Below are 16273 nucleotides of genomic sequence, written 5' to 3'. Positions count from 1 at the left end.
CAACTTAGCATTCTTCTCTTTATAAAGATAACTTTTCTCTGCATTGAGACATTATGTCTAACACAGCACAAATAAGCAAAATAAAGCATTTTGATAGCCTAACCATGAAGCTAAGCCCACTTTAGTATGCACCATGAATTTGAATTTTTCTTCCCAGCAAGTGCCCGAAGTTCATCTGAAATGCATCTGCATTTCTACTGTGCATATCAGTATCACTGCTGGCGCTGCAGTTATAATGAGATGTAAATAGCATTCTGAATACATCCAAAACTAATACAGGGAGTCTAACACATTGTTTTTTTGAATTAAGCATAATGATAATACAGACAAATGAGTCTGCTATGTGGGTGAAGTGTGGCAACATACTATACGCATGCAGTACATACATTTTAGTTATGTCATCACCTGCATGCACCAGAAATGGATTGCAGGCATGAATAAATATATATATATATATATATATATATATATATATATATATATATATATATATATGTATATACACATGACACTTTAACATTACTCTTTAACTGGTGCACAGATGTCGTTAGAGCCAGATCAAGGTCAAACAAGGCCCTAGGCAGGGTAATAAATCAGAGGACCCACAGAGCAGCCCCTTCTGTGGCACCCCCCCCCCAGCAGTAGCTGTCGCTCATCTGGTCAGGATAAAACAGTCGAGCATTCGTGGGTTCAGTTCAAGCAGTTTTATTACACAGAAGCACATCAGGAATGAGGCTTTTTAACTTAAACTTAAATAAACATAAATAAACTGACTACCACACTCATACATGTTTACTGTTTTCTCAAAATGGCACTGCTGCCTGCATGTGCTCACTATTTATATGCACATACTTACATATGGAAATGCTCTTTAAAGGTACTTATGCACAATCTGATCTACATCCTCCCTCTTTGAGAAATAGTTCATTTACTAAATTACACTATTCAATGACATGCAATTTATAAAAATTATCATTTGACATGTAGTTATACAGAACTAATTTGTCTGACATGCAATCATATAAAATCAGACACATATAATACAATCATGTCCAGGTCGCTGTGTATTTTACACTTGGTCTGGAAATACGACCTGATTGTGTAACATGAAAGTCACAATTGAATCTAGCAATGGGGACTGTCTTCAAGGAATGTTCAACTTTGGGGACAGCTGGGACATCATCAGGAATGTGAATGGATACTGAGACATGTTCTTCAGTATGAATATTGTCAGGGTTGCTCTGAGATCTAGAGTCTGTATCACAGGTATGATGCTACAATATCACTTCTGATACAGGAAGCAGATGTCTGTCGTTTCTCCTGTATTCTGTACCCCCAGATTCCACTAAGTAGGATCTTGGCTCTACACGTATAGCTCTCACTTGACCAATTTGATCAAAGCCTTTCACCATATGCATCCTCACTGTCTCTCCTTTTAACTGATGAAGAAATCTGCTCATTTTATCATAGCTGGACTTCTAAGAAGAATGCCTCTTAAAAAGTTGGGCTTTGATTCCTGTGTTGTTTTTAGCATTAGGTACCAACAAACTAGAACTAATAGGCAAGGTTGTTTTGGTTTGCCTAGATAGAAATCTCTGAGCAGGCAAGCCAAGTAGGTTGTCACAGTGTATATTTCTGAGATTGAGTAAATTCAAGAAGATATCAGTATTGTCATGCTTTGACCTCTCTAGTAATTGCTTTGCACTCTGTATTGCACGTTCAGCAAGGCCGTTTGACTGAGGATATTTAAGACTACTAGTAACATGGATGAAGTCCCACTCTTTAGCAAATCTCTGAAACTATTGACTAGTAAACTGAGAACCATTGTCAGAAATAAATTTGTGTGGACTACCATGGACTGAGAAATGACATTTCATTTTAGTAGTAACAGCAATGGATGTTAGGTTAGGTAGCAAATCGATCTAAAACCAGTTTGAATAAGAGTCTACCAACCCTACGTAATGCTGATTGTTCCACTCAAATATGTCAGTTGTTACTGTTGATTAAGGTAGTTCAGATATGTGGCTTACCTGAAGTGGCTGTTTTTGCAAATGTGGTTTAGTACTGTTGCATACTGAACAAGAAGAAAGCACTTCATCAATGTTTTTCATGGAGAATGATAAAATACCAGTTCTCTTGCCCTTCTTTTAATAGAATCAGAACATGGGTGGCCACAATGCAAAATTTGAATGTATTCACATTGTAAAGAAGTAGGAACAATAATGTTTGGACCTTTGAAAATGATACCATCTTCCATCAGCATCTCATCTCTGTATGGAAAGTAAGGTTTTATTTCTGGTGGTACACAGGATTGCTTTGATTGCCATCCTACACTGATGAATTGGTTGAGCTTTTGCAAAACAGGATCAGTCTTTGTATGATCCCTCAGATCATCATGTCTCATGGTAGAAAAATTATTCACTACCATGACATCAAAGTCAAAATTCTCTGCATTGAGCTGTTCTGTGGTATTTCTGGGTGATCTGGATAAGGTATCAACTAGATACAAAGTTTACCTTTTGTATAGACCATTTTGAAATTTTACTTTTGCAATTTAAGCATCATTCTTTGTAGTCTTGCTGGAGCTGAATGCATAGGCTTCTTTAAAATAGTGACTAGAGGTTGATGGTCAGTTTCTATCTGGATAGCTCAGACATAAATATAATCATGGAACTTCGAACATGTGAACACAATTGCCAAAAGTTTCTTCTCAATTTGAGCATACTGCATCTCAGTTTGGGGACGTCGTCTAGATGTGTAGGCAACAGGTTTGCCCTCTTGAAGAATAACTGCACCAAGAACAAACTTTGAAACATCACATGAAAGAACTACTGGTTTGTGGATATTATAGTATGTTAATGTAGGTGGGTTAGTGATTTGCTGTTTGAGGTTATCAAATGCTCTTTGATGTTGTTCTAACTATGGCCAGGCAACATTTTTGTGTGCCATCTCTCTTAAAGGCACTGATAACTCACTTAAGTCAGGGATAAATTTGCCCAAATAGTTAACCATACCAAGAAAAGGCTGTAGGGTTTGGGCATTGTCTGGAGCTGACATCTCAAGAATGGCTGCTTACTTGGAAGCGTCTGGTCGTAAGCCTGTACTGGTAAATAAATTACCTTTATAAGTAACTTTTGGTAATCTGAATTTGCACTTCAGAGGATTGAGCTTTAAATAAACTTCACACACTCTGTCCAGAGCTTTCCTGAGGTTTCTATCATCCTCTGCTTCACCATTGCCTCTAACCACTAAATCAACTGTTATTGCACATGAGTAGCCTGAAAAAATTTGTTCCATTGCATGCTGAAAGCCTTTACTAGCAACATTTATTCCAAAAGGCATCCTGAGGAATCTAGCAAATGAGGTACTAAATGTAGTCAGTAGTGAAGATTTGTGATCAAGCATTACTTGCTAAAATGAACTCTGCATCTAAGACAGAAAAAACAGTGGCATTTGGCATAAGGGTGGCAATTTTCTCGACTGCACGCATAGGATGATGAGGTCTCTTTAATGCCTTGTTCAAGTCTCTTGGGTCAATGCATATTCTGATTTCATGTGAATTTTTCTTATTAGCAGCTACCATAGAAGACACCCACTCAGTTGGTTTTGTGACTTGATAAAAAACACCTTCTTGCACCATTTTGTCTAACTGAGCCTTGACTCTGTCCTGCATAGCTATTGGATCTCTTCTTGCTGGGAAGACCCCAGGACTGACCTCTGGGTCTACGTTCATGGAGTACACAACTGGAAGTTTGCCTAACTTGTCGTCAAACACGTCAGCATACTCTGAGAAAATAGCATCAGTAAAGCTGGAGCTGGGACATATGCTTACATGATGCACTTCTTTGGTAAAGAAAAACAATCTCATTCTCAAACTGTCTCTGAGACCTAATAATGACTGCACATGTCTTCAGACTATATAAAATTATAAGCTTTAATTTTTCCCAGCCAAATAGCATGAAAGGACTACTGAGCCTTCGGTTTGAATCTCTTCACCTCCATAAGCAGCAAGCTTTGTACAATTGGGCAAGTTAAGTTGTTCATCAGCCCTCACTTTAGCAAATGTTTCTGCTGACATTACATTACACTTTGAACCAGTGTCTTCTTTTGGGACTGGGGGTTTGCCATTGATCAGGACAGCACAAAATACTTCATTCTTTGCCAATAAACCTACTACATTAACCTTTTCACTGATGCACCTTCTACATAGAAAGTAGGGTTGCAGCTTTCTACATGATCAACTTGTTTTTTTGAATGACCTTTCTTAATAACTGAATGAGGCTTGGTTGATTTACAAAACTTTTGAAAATGGTATTATTTTTTACACTTCTGGCTTTGCTGACCAAATGCTAAGCATGTCTCTTTTTAGACTCATGATTGCCACCACAATTATGACATTTAACAAAAATACTTGACTTGAGTTTTGCTGACTCACTCTTATACTGCACTGAGCATGCCCTTTTTACTGAGCTAGTCTTGCAACTTACTAGAAAGCTATGGGTTCTCCCTGCCAGACCTGTATGGGTTGCTGCTGCCATGTGCTTAGGTCTGTTTCTGCTTGCCAAGTGTTGAATGCTGTCTACGTTTGCTCTAGAGGCTGCTGAAACCATGCTTTTATCACTTGCAGGCATACTTGTGTGTCTTTCTATGGGCTCATGGATTTGACAAATCTTTATGGCTTTGCTTAACATTAAATCACTGTCTGAAGCAAAATCTTTCTCACTGCAACACTATTAACACAACACATAAGCCTATTCTTTATTAACTCATCTTTCAAGTCATCAGATCTACACATTTTAGCCTTATTTTTCAAGTCAGTAATATAAGCTGCAAACGTTTTACCTGGCTTTTGGTCTCTTGTATAAAATAAGTGCCTCTCTAATGTAATATTTATCTGGGGGTTGCACATTTCTCTGAATTTATATTTCAAGCACTCAGAGTCCTCTCTTGATTTAGCTGGTACCACAATGTGGTGGTCTCCCTCTCTCCTGCTATACTGCTAGTGCATACACAAATGAATGCTCTCTTTCAATAACCTCTGAACCAGCTAGGTTAAGCAAAATTAATGCCCGTGTATGTGCATCTTTGTCAGAAAAAGCTGCTTGTATGAAAATATGTTATCGCTCAAATAATCTCCAATTGTCTGCTATATTATGATCAAATACAAGTGGACTAGGTCTGCAAAATGCCTCTGCCATAGCAACACACAGTAGTAAAGGTGCTTGAAATTATGTGCAAGCATATACACATAAATATATATGCTAGAACTTTATGCCAGTGCTTGTAATTATGCCCAGTAGCACAACAAACTCCTTGAAATAATTGCACTTTGCCAAATAAGTCTCCATAGCACAAGAACACTCTGAAATTACTGTATTCTGTAAAAGCACTCCTTATCAGTGAAGAACACTTTGAAATGACTGTACTTTTCGAATAACCTGTACACAGCAGAAGAGGCTCAGAGTAAGAAACACTTGAGATGAATGCACTTTGCAAATAATCTGTACACAGCACATAAACTCTTCAAAATGGCTATACTTTGCAAAATAACTCTGTACAGTGCAAGAAACAGTTTGAAATGGTGGCACTGCGAATAAATGTACACAGCACAAGAAACTTTTTTGAAATGGCTGTACTTTGACTGTACTTTGAAATATAACTGTAAGTTGCACCCAGCAAACACTTTAAAATAATTGCACTGTAATAAAGCACACACTCTACACACTCTGAGATTCCTCAAACAACTCTGGTTATGCTTTGACTGGCTTTGGTCAATGTGAAATAGTTTTGTGCTAAAAACATGAGGCAGGATTCATGAAGCCTCCGTGTAAGAGTTACAAGGCTTACACGGAGGCTGCAGTTAAACGGTGTGACGTCAGCATGCCATGCATATTCATGAGGACATGCTGACTCACACCCAAGGCTAACAAGGTCCATGTAACAAAGTAGGGGGCGTGTCCGTAGGGCGAGCCCTGCAAATGGAGACGCCCCCAGAAGTGTAACAGTCCCGAAAGTAAACCCCCACGACAGAGTCCGCGTAAATGTCAATAAACACAACACAACACATGCCCCCACAGACTATAAACATAAAATGTAAAAATGAACATGTTATATTTTTTTTATAAGTTTTAAAGATGTTTGCCCATGAGTGCGCTCATTTGCATGGGTGTGCCCATCGCTTAGCCACAGTTAGCAGTCAGTGGAAAAGCATATAAGATCTAAATATGCAAAGTAAGCCAAGAAGCAATAGCGTAGCGGTAGAGGCATCGGCTGAAGAGGAGGCAGTCATGGTTTGAGCCCCCACAACATCAATTTTTATTTTTAGTGAAATAAGCACAAAACAATTCCCTGACATATATGTACATGTGTAAAATTATTTTTATGTAAAATGTAATGAAATGGGCCATGTATTATAAAGAAATGTGTGATAAAAAAAAAACTAATGTCAAAGTGCCTATAGCTGAGCTACACTCTAACAAGCTGAGTATATCTGCCTGTAAGTGAGCAGTGGTTTAACATGTGTAAAATGAGTGCCCGTAGGTGAGCAGTGGTTTAACAGGTGTAAAATGAGTGCCCATAGGTGAGCAGTGGTTTAACAGGTATAAAATGAGTGCCTGGGGTTGAGCAGAGTTCTAACACGCTGAAACTGTGTGCCCATAGCTGAGCTGAGCGTAATATGCGTGCTGACAGCCAAACGATGCGTAAACCAGCGTGACCCATTTGCGCGGAGCTGCACACCGCGCCAACAAGCTAACCGACGGGCAACGTTGAGCAAGCTGTATCAAAACTGCCTTTACACAGACACACCTTCTAGCCTGTGTAGACAGTCATAAAATATAAAAAGCAAGGGCCAGGCTCGAACTCAGGATATCATGCACCATAGTCAAAGTACTGAACCACTAAGCCATGACAGTTGCTCTTAGAAATGCAGTAATAGCATATATATAGGAATGAATGTAAATAGAAGCATGACAAAGCAAGTTTTGTAAAGCTGATACATTTCCAAAATGGCCAATCACAGATAAGTGCGGGAAAAACGGCATATATAAGCCCCATAGGTGGGAATACACAGCTTAACTGATTGTAGAACCGATTTGCAGTCAGGATGGCAGGTGTAGGAGAGGGTAGTTGCTTCCGAGCACAGAGGTGATGCATTGAGGAGTCCAAATATATGGTTTGGCTCCTCGTCCACGATCATGAGGCCCAACTCATGCAGGGCCAGGTCCTGTGGGGAGCATACAAGGCTGAGGCATGGGACCAGTTGGCACATGATCTCGCCAGTGCCACAGGAATACCAAGGACTGGTGAACAGGTCTGTCACCACCATGCGGACCTGAAGCGATGGAAGCAGGACCAACTGAACCATTGGATCCAGGAGGCCCGGCAAATGCCCAACGCCCCACTACTGAGTAAGTTACATGTAATTATTTATGTAGAAAGTTAACCTAGCTGATATTATGGAGATGTGTATTCCAATATTACTTCATTTATATTGCAGCTGCAGGTGTACATTCTGCGAATCATTGAGCCTATGCCGATAGGCTTGTGCGGTTGCGCCACCAGGCAGGTTAGTAATTCTCTCCTTGTAACTGTTAAAAAATATAAGTATGACAGCTTGCAAAAGAGTGCAGTGTAGTCACCTATTAATATAAAGTGCAAGTAAACAGTGTAAGAGAGATTCTGCTAGTACTGTGTGATTACATAAGTGTGATGCAGCCTGTAATCCAAAAATAAAAATGAAACAAGTCTGAAATAAAGATGTTCCACCTGTAATATAATAGTACATAACCTGCAGCAGGCTGAAAATTACAGTTACACAAGCTGAGTAAAACACATGTGTGAAATATATCCCCATTTAAATTCTGAAATATGACACAAGTGAGACTGTTGGAAAGGATTGTTATAACCAAGTAAAACATGTCAATAAAGCCTAGAATTAAGTACCATCCTGAATTGTAAAAATAAAACAAGTGAGAGTGTGAGAAAGAGGTATGAATCCACCAATAAAGTTGTAATAACTCCTGAATAAGGTATACTGCAGTCAGTACAGAATGAAATGACTGTGACAGGCACAACCAAACAGCGAAATGTGTGGAATAAAGTATTGAAGCTGGAATGTGTGTCCCACAATTTGGATATGTTGCTCTCAGTTTGCAATATGCAGATAGTATGGCTGTATGAAATACCAAACATCCACAGTTGTCTAAAGCCATATAAAGCAAATGTAGCAGGATGCTGTAGCTGAACAGAGCCAGATATGAATGTGTATGAATAAAAATGAAATGTATATTGATGTAGCAGTAGAATTCCTATCACCAACATGCATAAGTTTACACATAGGAAACTGTAGTAAGACCTGTAGTGTGTATATATCTGCAGCTAGTATGTACAGCATATGTATAGGTATTTGAAGTTGTTAATGAAATATTTCTTCACCCTACCCTATAACCACAAATAATCCATTCCACGTGAAATGGGTATGTGTATTCACAATTAACTCCCCTGGCAATTGTCCTGTTGGTTCATACATATTTGCATGTATGTTGATGCATGTGCCCTGTTCATACATCCAAACCTGATGGCCTGTTGCCATCAATCAACCCTGCATGTTGTTGGATTATGTATTGTTGTTCAAATTATCCATGTGTTATGCTTGCTGTTCAATGGCTTGAATTTATGGGTGTTTGGTTAATGGGAATACTAATGCATGCTGTTACAACTAATTGTGAATGGTATTGCACGTTACTAACCCAAACTGTCATTAAATAATGCAAAACATAGGACGACAGGGAAGGCGGGTTCCAGTGGACCCACCTCTCCCACCTCAGCTGGCGAGTTCACCTGGCAGTAGTGCCCAGGCCGGACCCTCCTCCAGTGGCCCTGTGCCACCTGTGGGTAGAAGCACTGCAGGGGATGGGGCTCATCCCCCCTCTGCAAGCGTGGCCAGAGGAGAACATCCACTCACCCTCTGTAGTGTCCGGACTGTGGTGCGTAGGGAGATCAGGCACGCTGTGCTTGGGCCCCTATGCCAGCTTGAGGCATGGGTGGCACAACTCACAGGCATGCCTGCTGCCCATCCTACACAGACCCCAGCACAGCCCCGTCCTGGGCAGTGAAGGCACAGTGGCAACTGCCCATGGGTGGGGATCTCAGTTCCACTGTTGCCATCTGTGGGCTCATGGGCTTGAGATATCCAAACATCCATCCCCGTCAATTGTGTAACCCACCCACATGTGTCATACACCACCCCTGTATGCATCTTGTTTGTCTTGTCTGTTAACCTCCCCTACCTACCTCCCCAGCTATACCAACTTCCTGTACCTGACATACCACTCTCACCTGAAAAAAAAAAAAAGGGCACTCTGTACCCACAAAAACATTACGCCCCATACATAGCTGCCCATTTTGCACACATGTCTGCTGGACATGTAAACTGGAAATTTCAATTGGCTGTACAACAAATATTGTTGTCCTCACACCTCTCTCAGGGGTGGAAGGGTTCAAATTTCACACCAAATTACAAACATATGCACAGCTGTTGCTGATGAAGAAATGGGCAGCTATGGGCCTTTCCTACATCCCTCCTGCAAAACCCGAGCTTGTTTTCCTACTGTCCTAACCTCTTTGTGCCCCCTTTTTCACCACTTTCCTATCTCCCCATTTTCTTTTCTTTAAAAGAAAATAGCACGGGTGTGCGCGAGAGTAAGCACTTTTAAGCAGTAGTAAGCGGGAGTGCGCTTCTGTGCGCTTAGCTAAGCGTGTGTGCGCGAAGCTAAGTGACAGTGCGCATGCGTGACCTCCGTGCAAACCAGCGCTAACCCACTTACAACTGCTTAAAAGTGCCTTAGTCACTCTGAATGACAAGGCCTGTAGTTTTCTCAGCAGCAAAATAAAATACCTCCATCAGTCTTGAACCCAGGAAACACTAGTCTGCATGACTTACCACTAAACCATGACTGCTATACAAGAACATTGTGCCGAAAGAAATATATCATAAAATAGTAGGAATTAATGTAAAGGGAATATAGCAAGTATAGTACACAAAGCATGTCATGTATATTTACTGTCAAATCTAGTAGATTTGTAAAATAGTACTGTGTGATGATAAACAGCCATGCTAGTTGGTAGCTAGTAGGTAATAATGTCACAGTAGCATCTGGCAAGCCACACACATACTCAGAGCAGGATAAACACTGCCATAGTTGAATAGTTAAGAGCCCAGACATAGCAACTGTGACTGAGTTACAGAGATGTCCCTGATGTGAAAACAAATGTCAACTGTGCCCCACTGACACCCTGTGAAATGTACTAACAGTAGGCAGAAAGGTGTAACTACACATGCAATGATAACTATGAATTACTGAAAGTATGCACCACTTGCAAGTCACAAATGGTGTAGTAATACATATGCTTGAAATAACCCACAGTCATAACTGCAGACTATCAGAATATTTCAATGGAGTATCCCGTTGATATGTACCATTCCATGAGGCTGATAAAAGATGCACCTGAGAGTATCTGAGGCCTGCTCAGCAGCATGATCAAATACCCTTGTAAGTGTCAAGGCCCACACCATGGCCAGACCACACTGCATGCAGTAACACCCTACCACAACAAACACATAGGGAATTGCTGTCCAAACAGATATAGCAAGCATTACAAGCTGTGAATGTAAATGGAAAATAGGAAAGCCATAGCAACACATTACAGGAAAGACACCTAGCAGGCATACAAGGAGTGAATGTAAAGGCCAAATATTGAATCCATAGCAACAGATTGCAAGAGCCACTGCTATATACCAGTTACACCACAATCCCCACAGGAAAGCACACACACCCATATACAAAGTATTACTAGTCGTAGGTGTCAGTTTACATACACACGGAGAAGAGGACACTAGAAGAAGGAATACTCAGCTTACAGAACAACATGCATTGCAGTGTCTACAACACAGCCTGAAATATGAGAGACATACCAACCCTTACACTCACAGAACAGTGTCCACAGCAAACCAGCATGGTCCCCACCCTGATAATCTGAAAGGGCTACGCCTACCTAACAGACCTTTTTATAGCACTGTCCTGAAATCACAGTGAGAACTGCAATCACTAACAACAGGCTGCATGCAATTAGTAAATGCTGGCTAACAATTGGTGCAGAGGCCATCACATGGACATGTGCAGATACCTACAAAAGCATCCTGTATTCCCAGTCCACACATGCAATACTTTCATTGCACCCTCTGGAGGTAGAGACAGAGAGAGAGAGAGAGAGAGAAAGAGAAAGAGAAAGAGAAAGAGAAAGAGAAAGAGAAAGAGAAAGAGAAAGAGAAGGAGAAAGAAATAAAACAATTAAAAAAACAGTAACAAAAAAACAAAGAGGTTGACAGCAGGCCAAGTAACTGCAAGCCTACGCAAACAGCTGCAACAAACACAGGTAATGTAAAGTACTAGTATAATAGTCTATATACTGTGAACCCTCCAGATGTGTTATTGGTCTGTATCTATGTATATGAAGATGTGCATAGGGCCGGGGACATACTGCAACTGTCACTGAAGGCTCTACATACATATGTATGTGAAGGTATCTATGTGCACATAGCAATGTAGGTTGTAGTGCAATGTACAAGTAGGTTGCACAGTAATGGATGTTCATCAGTACGTTACTGTGTGTATACATATGTGGAACTAAAAAGGAGTATATATATATATATATATATATATATATATATATATATATATATATATATGTATATATATATATATATATATATATATATATATATATATATATATATATATATATATATATATATATATAATATGCATATGTGTATACATAGATAGAGAGGGATGTAGAAATACATAGACATATATAGTTTCACAGTGTCATAGTTTAGTACTAGACTATCTGCAGACAGTGTACAGAATAGATTTAGAAAATTGCGCCTCTGTATAGTAGTGACACAGTGAACACCCCCTTACATAATAGCATTAGTTTACTGTGCCTCTGTCTAGTAGTGACACAGAGATGACCCCTGGTGTAAACCTATGATCTCCCATCCACTCGTCAAGAATTCACATGAAGAAAGTCAGTGAGGGTCTCTGCCTAACATGAACTGGGATCCTGTTCCACAGTATGGGAAGCCTCTGAGTTATGGATCTGTCCCTACAGCATGTCCTATTCATATTTGTGCTGAGGTTTAAATCTGTAGCTCTTGTGGCTCTGATGGAGTTGGATTTTATGAGGTGGAACATGTCCATCAATTCCTGATTGGACATGGCCTTGTACGTCAGGCACAGATCACCTCTAAGTAGGCGGTATGCTATGGAATAGAGCTGGAGTTTCTTTAGTCTGGCAGCATATGACATTTGTTGGAGACCCTTGATCCTCCTGGTGAGGTACTTATGGGGTCCCCCTAGCTGTTGCTATTGCCAGGTGAGGTACATACCAAATGGGGCATAGTACACAGTCATGGGCCTGATAAAGGAGGAGTATAGGGGTACAATGACCTCCTTTGATCTGGATGTGAATCCTTTCATGATAAGGTGGGCAAGGTAGGAAGTCAAATGAGAGGTCAGTATCAATTTGTGTCCCCAGGTCTCTGATTACTTTGTCTGTACTCAATGGGTTACTGTCTATGTGATAATATGTGGGTACCTTGTCTTTCCCAAAGGGTATGACTATACATTATTTGGCATGCAGTTTAAGGCCATGACTCCGGCACCAGTTGTCGGTTTCAGTGAGGCCTTTCTGTAGGCTGTATGTGTCAGCTGGTGTATCGACTATGGCGTCTAGTATGCAGTCATCTTTGAACATTGTCATCCACTACTCTCCCATGTTTGCTTCCACATCTGAGAAATAAATGCCGAACATGAGGGGTCCCAGGACAGAGCCCTGTGGGACACCACTTGTGACTGGATCTGAGTCTGACATGGCACCAGTGATTTTGACTTAAGGGTTTTTATCCGTTAGCCAGTTTGCAACCCATCTTGTGACATATGGATTTACATTTAAGCTGTTGAGCATGTCTATGATGCCAGAGTGGGGTATTGTGTCGAAAGCTTTAGCCAAGTCCAGGTAGGCTGTATGGACTGTTGTGCCCTCGTCAATGGCTCTAGTGACTGTTTTGAAAAGGTCAACCAGGTTCAAAAGGCAGGATCTGCCCTCTACAAAGCCGAACTGGGTGGGATCAAGTGTCTGTAAATCCCCAATGTCTCTGTGTATGAGTTCCATAATGATTCTTTCCATAGCGTTGCAGACCAGGCTGGTTAAGCTTATGAGGCGGTAGTTACCAGGGTCTGTAGAGGTGCCTCCTTTGTGGAGTGGGACTACTGTTGCTGTATGCCAGTGTCCAGGTACATATTCTGTAGTAAGGCTATGGTTAAATAACATTTTATGTGCGGGTTTAGCTCCTCTTGGAGTTCACGTAGCACGCAACCTGCGATACCGTTGGGTCCCATTGATGCTGTGTTTATAGCTTTGCTGAGGGTGGTTCTCAGCTGGACATCTGAGATGACAGGGAGGTTACAGTCAGCTGGGATAAGTAATTCCTCATTTGGGGGTGAGGGAGGGGAGAAATCTGCACTGAACCTGTCTGCCAGAATGTTGGCAACATCTGTGTGTTCAGTGTAGTTTTTGTCACTGTGAACTAACTCTGAACATATCTGAGGGTTTCCACCCAGGTGTCTAACATAGCAGAAGAAGGCCTTGTGGTTATCTGTAGTGTCCATAGTGATTTTCCTCTCAATGTTGGCCTTGTATGTTTGTATGAGAGAACATAGCTTTCTACTAGTGCTGATCAGAGATGCCTTATCTTTATGGAATTCTGCTCTGTCGTGCAGTAGCTACCTTCTTTTGTTATACAATTTGTTCATGGCTGGGGTCCACCAGACAGGACACCTGCCCTTGGTGGAGAGGGTCTTGGTTTTATTTGGGATTGCATGATCCATGCATTCTTGGAGATGTCCATAGAAAGCATTTGTGAAGGAGTCTGCATTGTGGGATGTGGTTTCCACTGGCCCAGTGGGCTTAAAGGATACCAACTTAGTTTTAAGAAGTGTAAAGTCGGCATTTGAGAGGTTTCTCACTGTAGTCTTTTGTGTTGTGGGGGAGGTGGGATATGTATATCCAGGGTGATTAGTTTGTGGTCAGATGTGACTAGTGAGGGGTATACTTCCGGTGTAGCACATTGTCCCCATGTTTGTGATGATCAGGTCTAGTATATTATCTCCCCTTGTGGGAGAGGTGACTAGCTGTTCCATTGCATTTGACTAAGTGAATTCCGGGAACCTTTGGGCTAGGGTGTTTGGGCTAGAATAATGCACCCAGTGTATGTTAGGGTAGTTGAAGTCTCCCAATATGATGGTGTGTGGTGGGACATTCATATCCTCCAATGTCTTCAGGAAGGCTGACTGTGGTTCCTGAGATTGGGAGGGTGGTCTGTAACATGCTACCAGTTGTATAGCAGGTTTGCCTATGGTTATTTGCACCTGGATGGTCTCTGATGCTTCATGTGTTGCCACTAACCTGGAGGTGTGGGTGTCCTTCATGAATATGGACACTCCCCCTCCCTTTTTGTTTTGGCCCGAGTTTTGGGGCCAAAAAGCATGATACGAGGTATAGCCTGGTACTGCTGGTGTGCCCTCAGGAGCATTGAACCAGGTTTCACTTACTGCACAGACATCGAGATTGATAGAATATGTACGTACAGATATATGTAATACACACATACATATATAGATATATGTAGATAAATATACATATACAGACAGATATGACTATCTCTCTCTCTCTGTCCCACCCCCTCTCACTCTCACTCTCCCCCTGTCTCTCTCTCCCTCTCCCCCTCTCTCCCCACATCTATATGTATATATCTATATCTATATATACATATTATATATATATACAAACATATATATATATATATATATATATATATATATATATATATATATATATATATATATATATATATATATATATATATATATATATATATATATATATATATATATATATATATATATATATATATATATATATATATAGATAGATAGATACTGAGTGAGGCACATGTGTGCAGATGTATTGCAACAGGTGCCTGGTGACAAAGGCATGGAGTGAACACCAGTGTGGATACTGGAGTACCATACCCCATTCCAAAACACTGACACCAGTAACCACTACATATGTGCATGCCTGCCCACCACTGCATGTGTCTGGGGGGAACAGGGGCAACAAGTGTGCAATAGGCTCCCCATTGATATACACAGTGGCACACTAGTCCTGTAATACCTGTACATGGAATGTGTCAGCGGACATGGTGTGTCAGCTATGGACATGTAGGTCACTGTACCCCTCTACACCCCACAATGTCCTACATGGTATGTACCTCCCATGACAGCTACAGATATGGAGAAGGACACAGACATACGCAAGTAACTGCATCAATGCACTCAAACACATTACCTATGCAGAGTGACTGACAAGACCACAGAACGCACACAGACTACCTACATAGAGGTTACCACTGCTGGATATACATAGTTCGGTCACACCCATGACAGTTGTCCAACAACCATGGTAGCACCTCCAACATCCACAACACAAATTACCTATGTCTGTCGTCCTTGTCACTGCAGTATAGAGCACATGGTGGAGGTACGGGTCCCTACCCACAGATACGACATACCCTGGAGTAAACCACACAGAATTAAGAAGCAAGGCTCCCCATGAGTAGATGTCAGACATACCCCTGCTGAATGTTATGCAGATAGGTAATATGCCATATGAGTCACCCTGTGTAACTGTTTGTAAGGAGCAGGTATGATCATAACACATGTGTCACAAGGGGCAGGGTAGCATAACAGTATGCTGCTGTAGGCCCAGGGCCAAAAGCATACTACCTACCTAAGACACAATGCACACCCATGAACACATTGCAAATGGAATATGTCAGGTGGAATGAGTGTGCTAGTGACTGGGTGCATGTTGTGTACTGGTGTGATTGCTCACCATGACTGTCTGTCTGTCATGATAGTGTGTGTCCTTGGTGTGAGGCCAGAGACAGATGTGTGAGGTATTGCGATCATCACATACTACATTTCCATATGTTGTGCTGTGTTACCCTGTATGTCACTGTGGTGTAGGTAGGGTTATGGCAAGTAAGAGTAGTGTGCATTACCAGTGAAATATGTAACGTGCATTGCATGCAGTGCATGGGTTGATAATGTTCCCCACACAGTACCTTGATACAAACCCCCAGTGTGAG

This window comes from Protopterus annectens, chromosome 10.part0 (assembly GCF_019279795.1).
Source record: "Protopterus annectens isolate FY-2018-M chromosome 10.part0, PAN1.0, whole genome shotgun sequence".
Taxonomy (NCBI): domain Eukaryota; kingdom Metazoa; phylum Chordata; order Ceratodontiformes; family Protopteridae; genus Protopterus; species Protopterus annectens.
Note: the sequence above shows the minus strand (reverse complement) of the source record.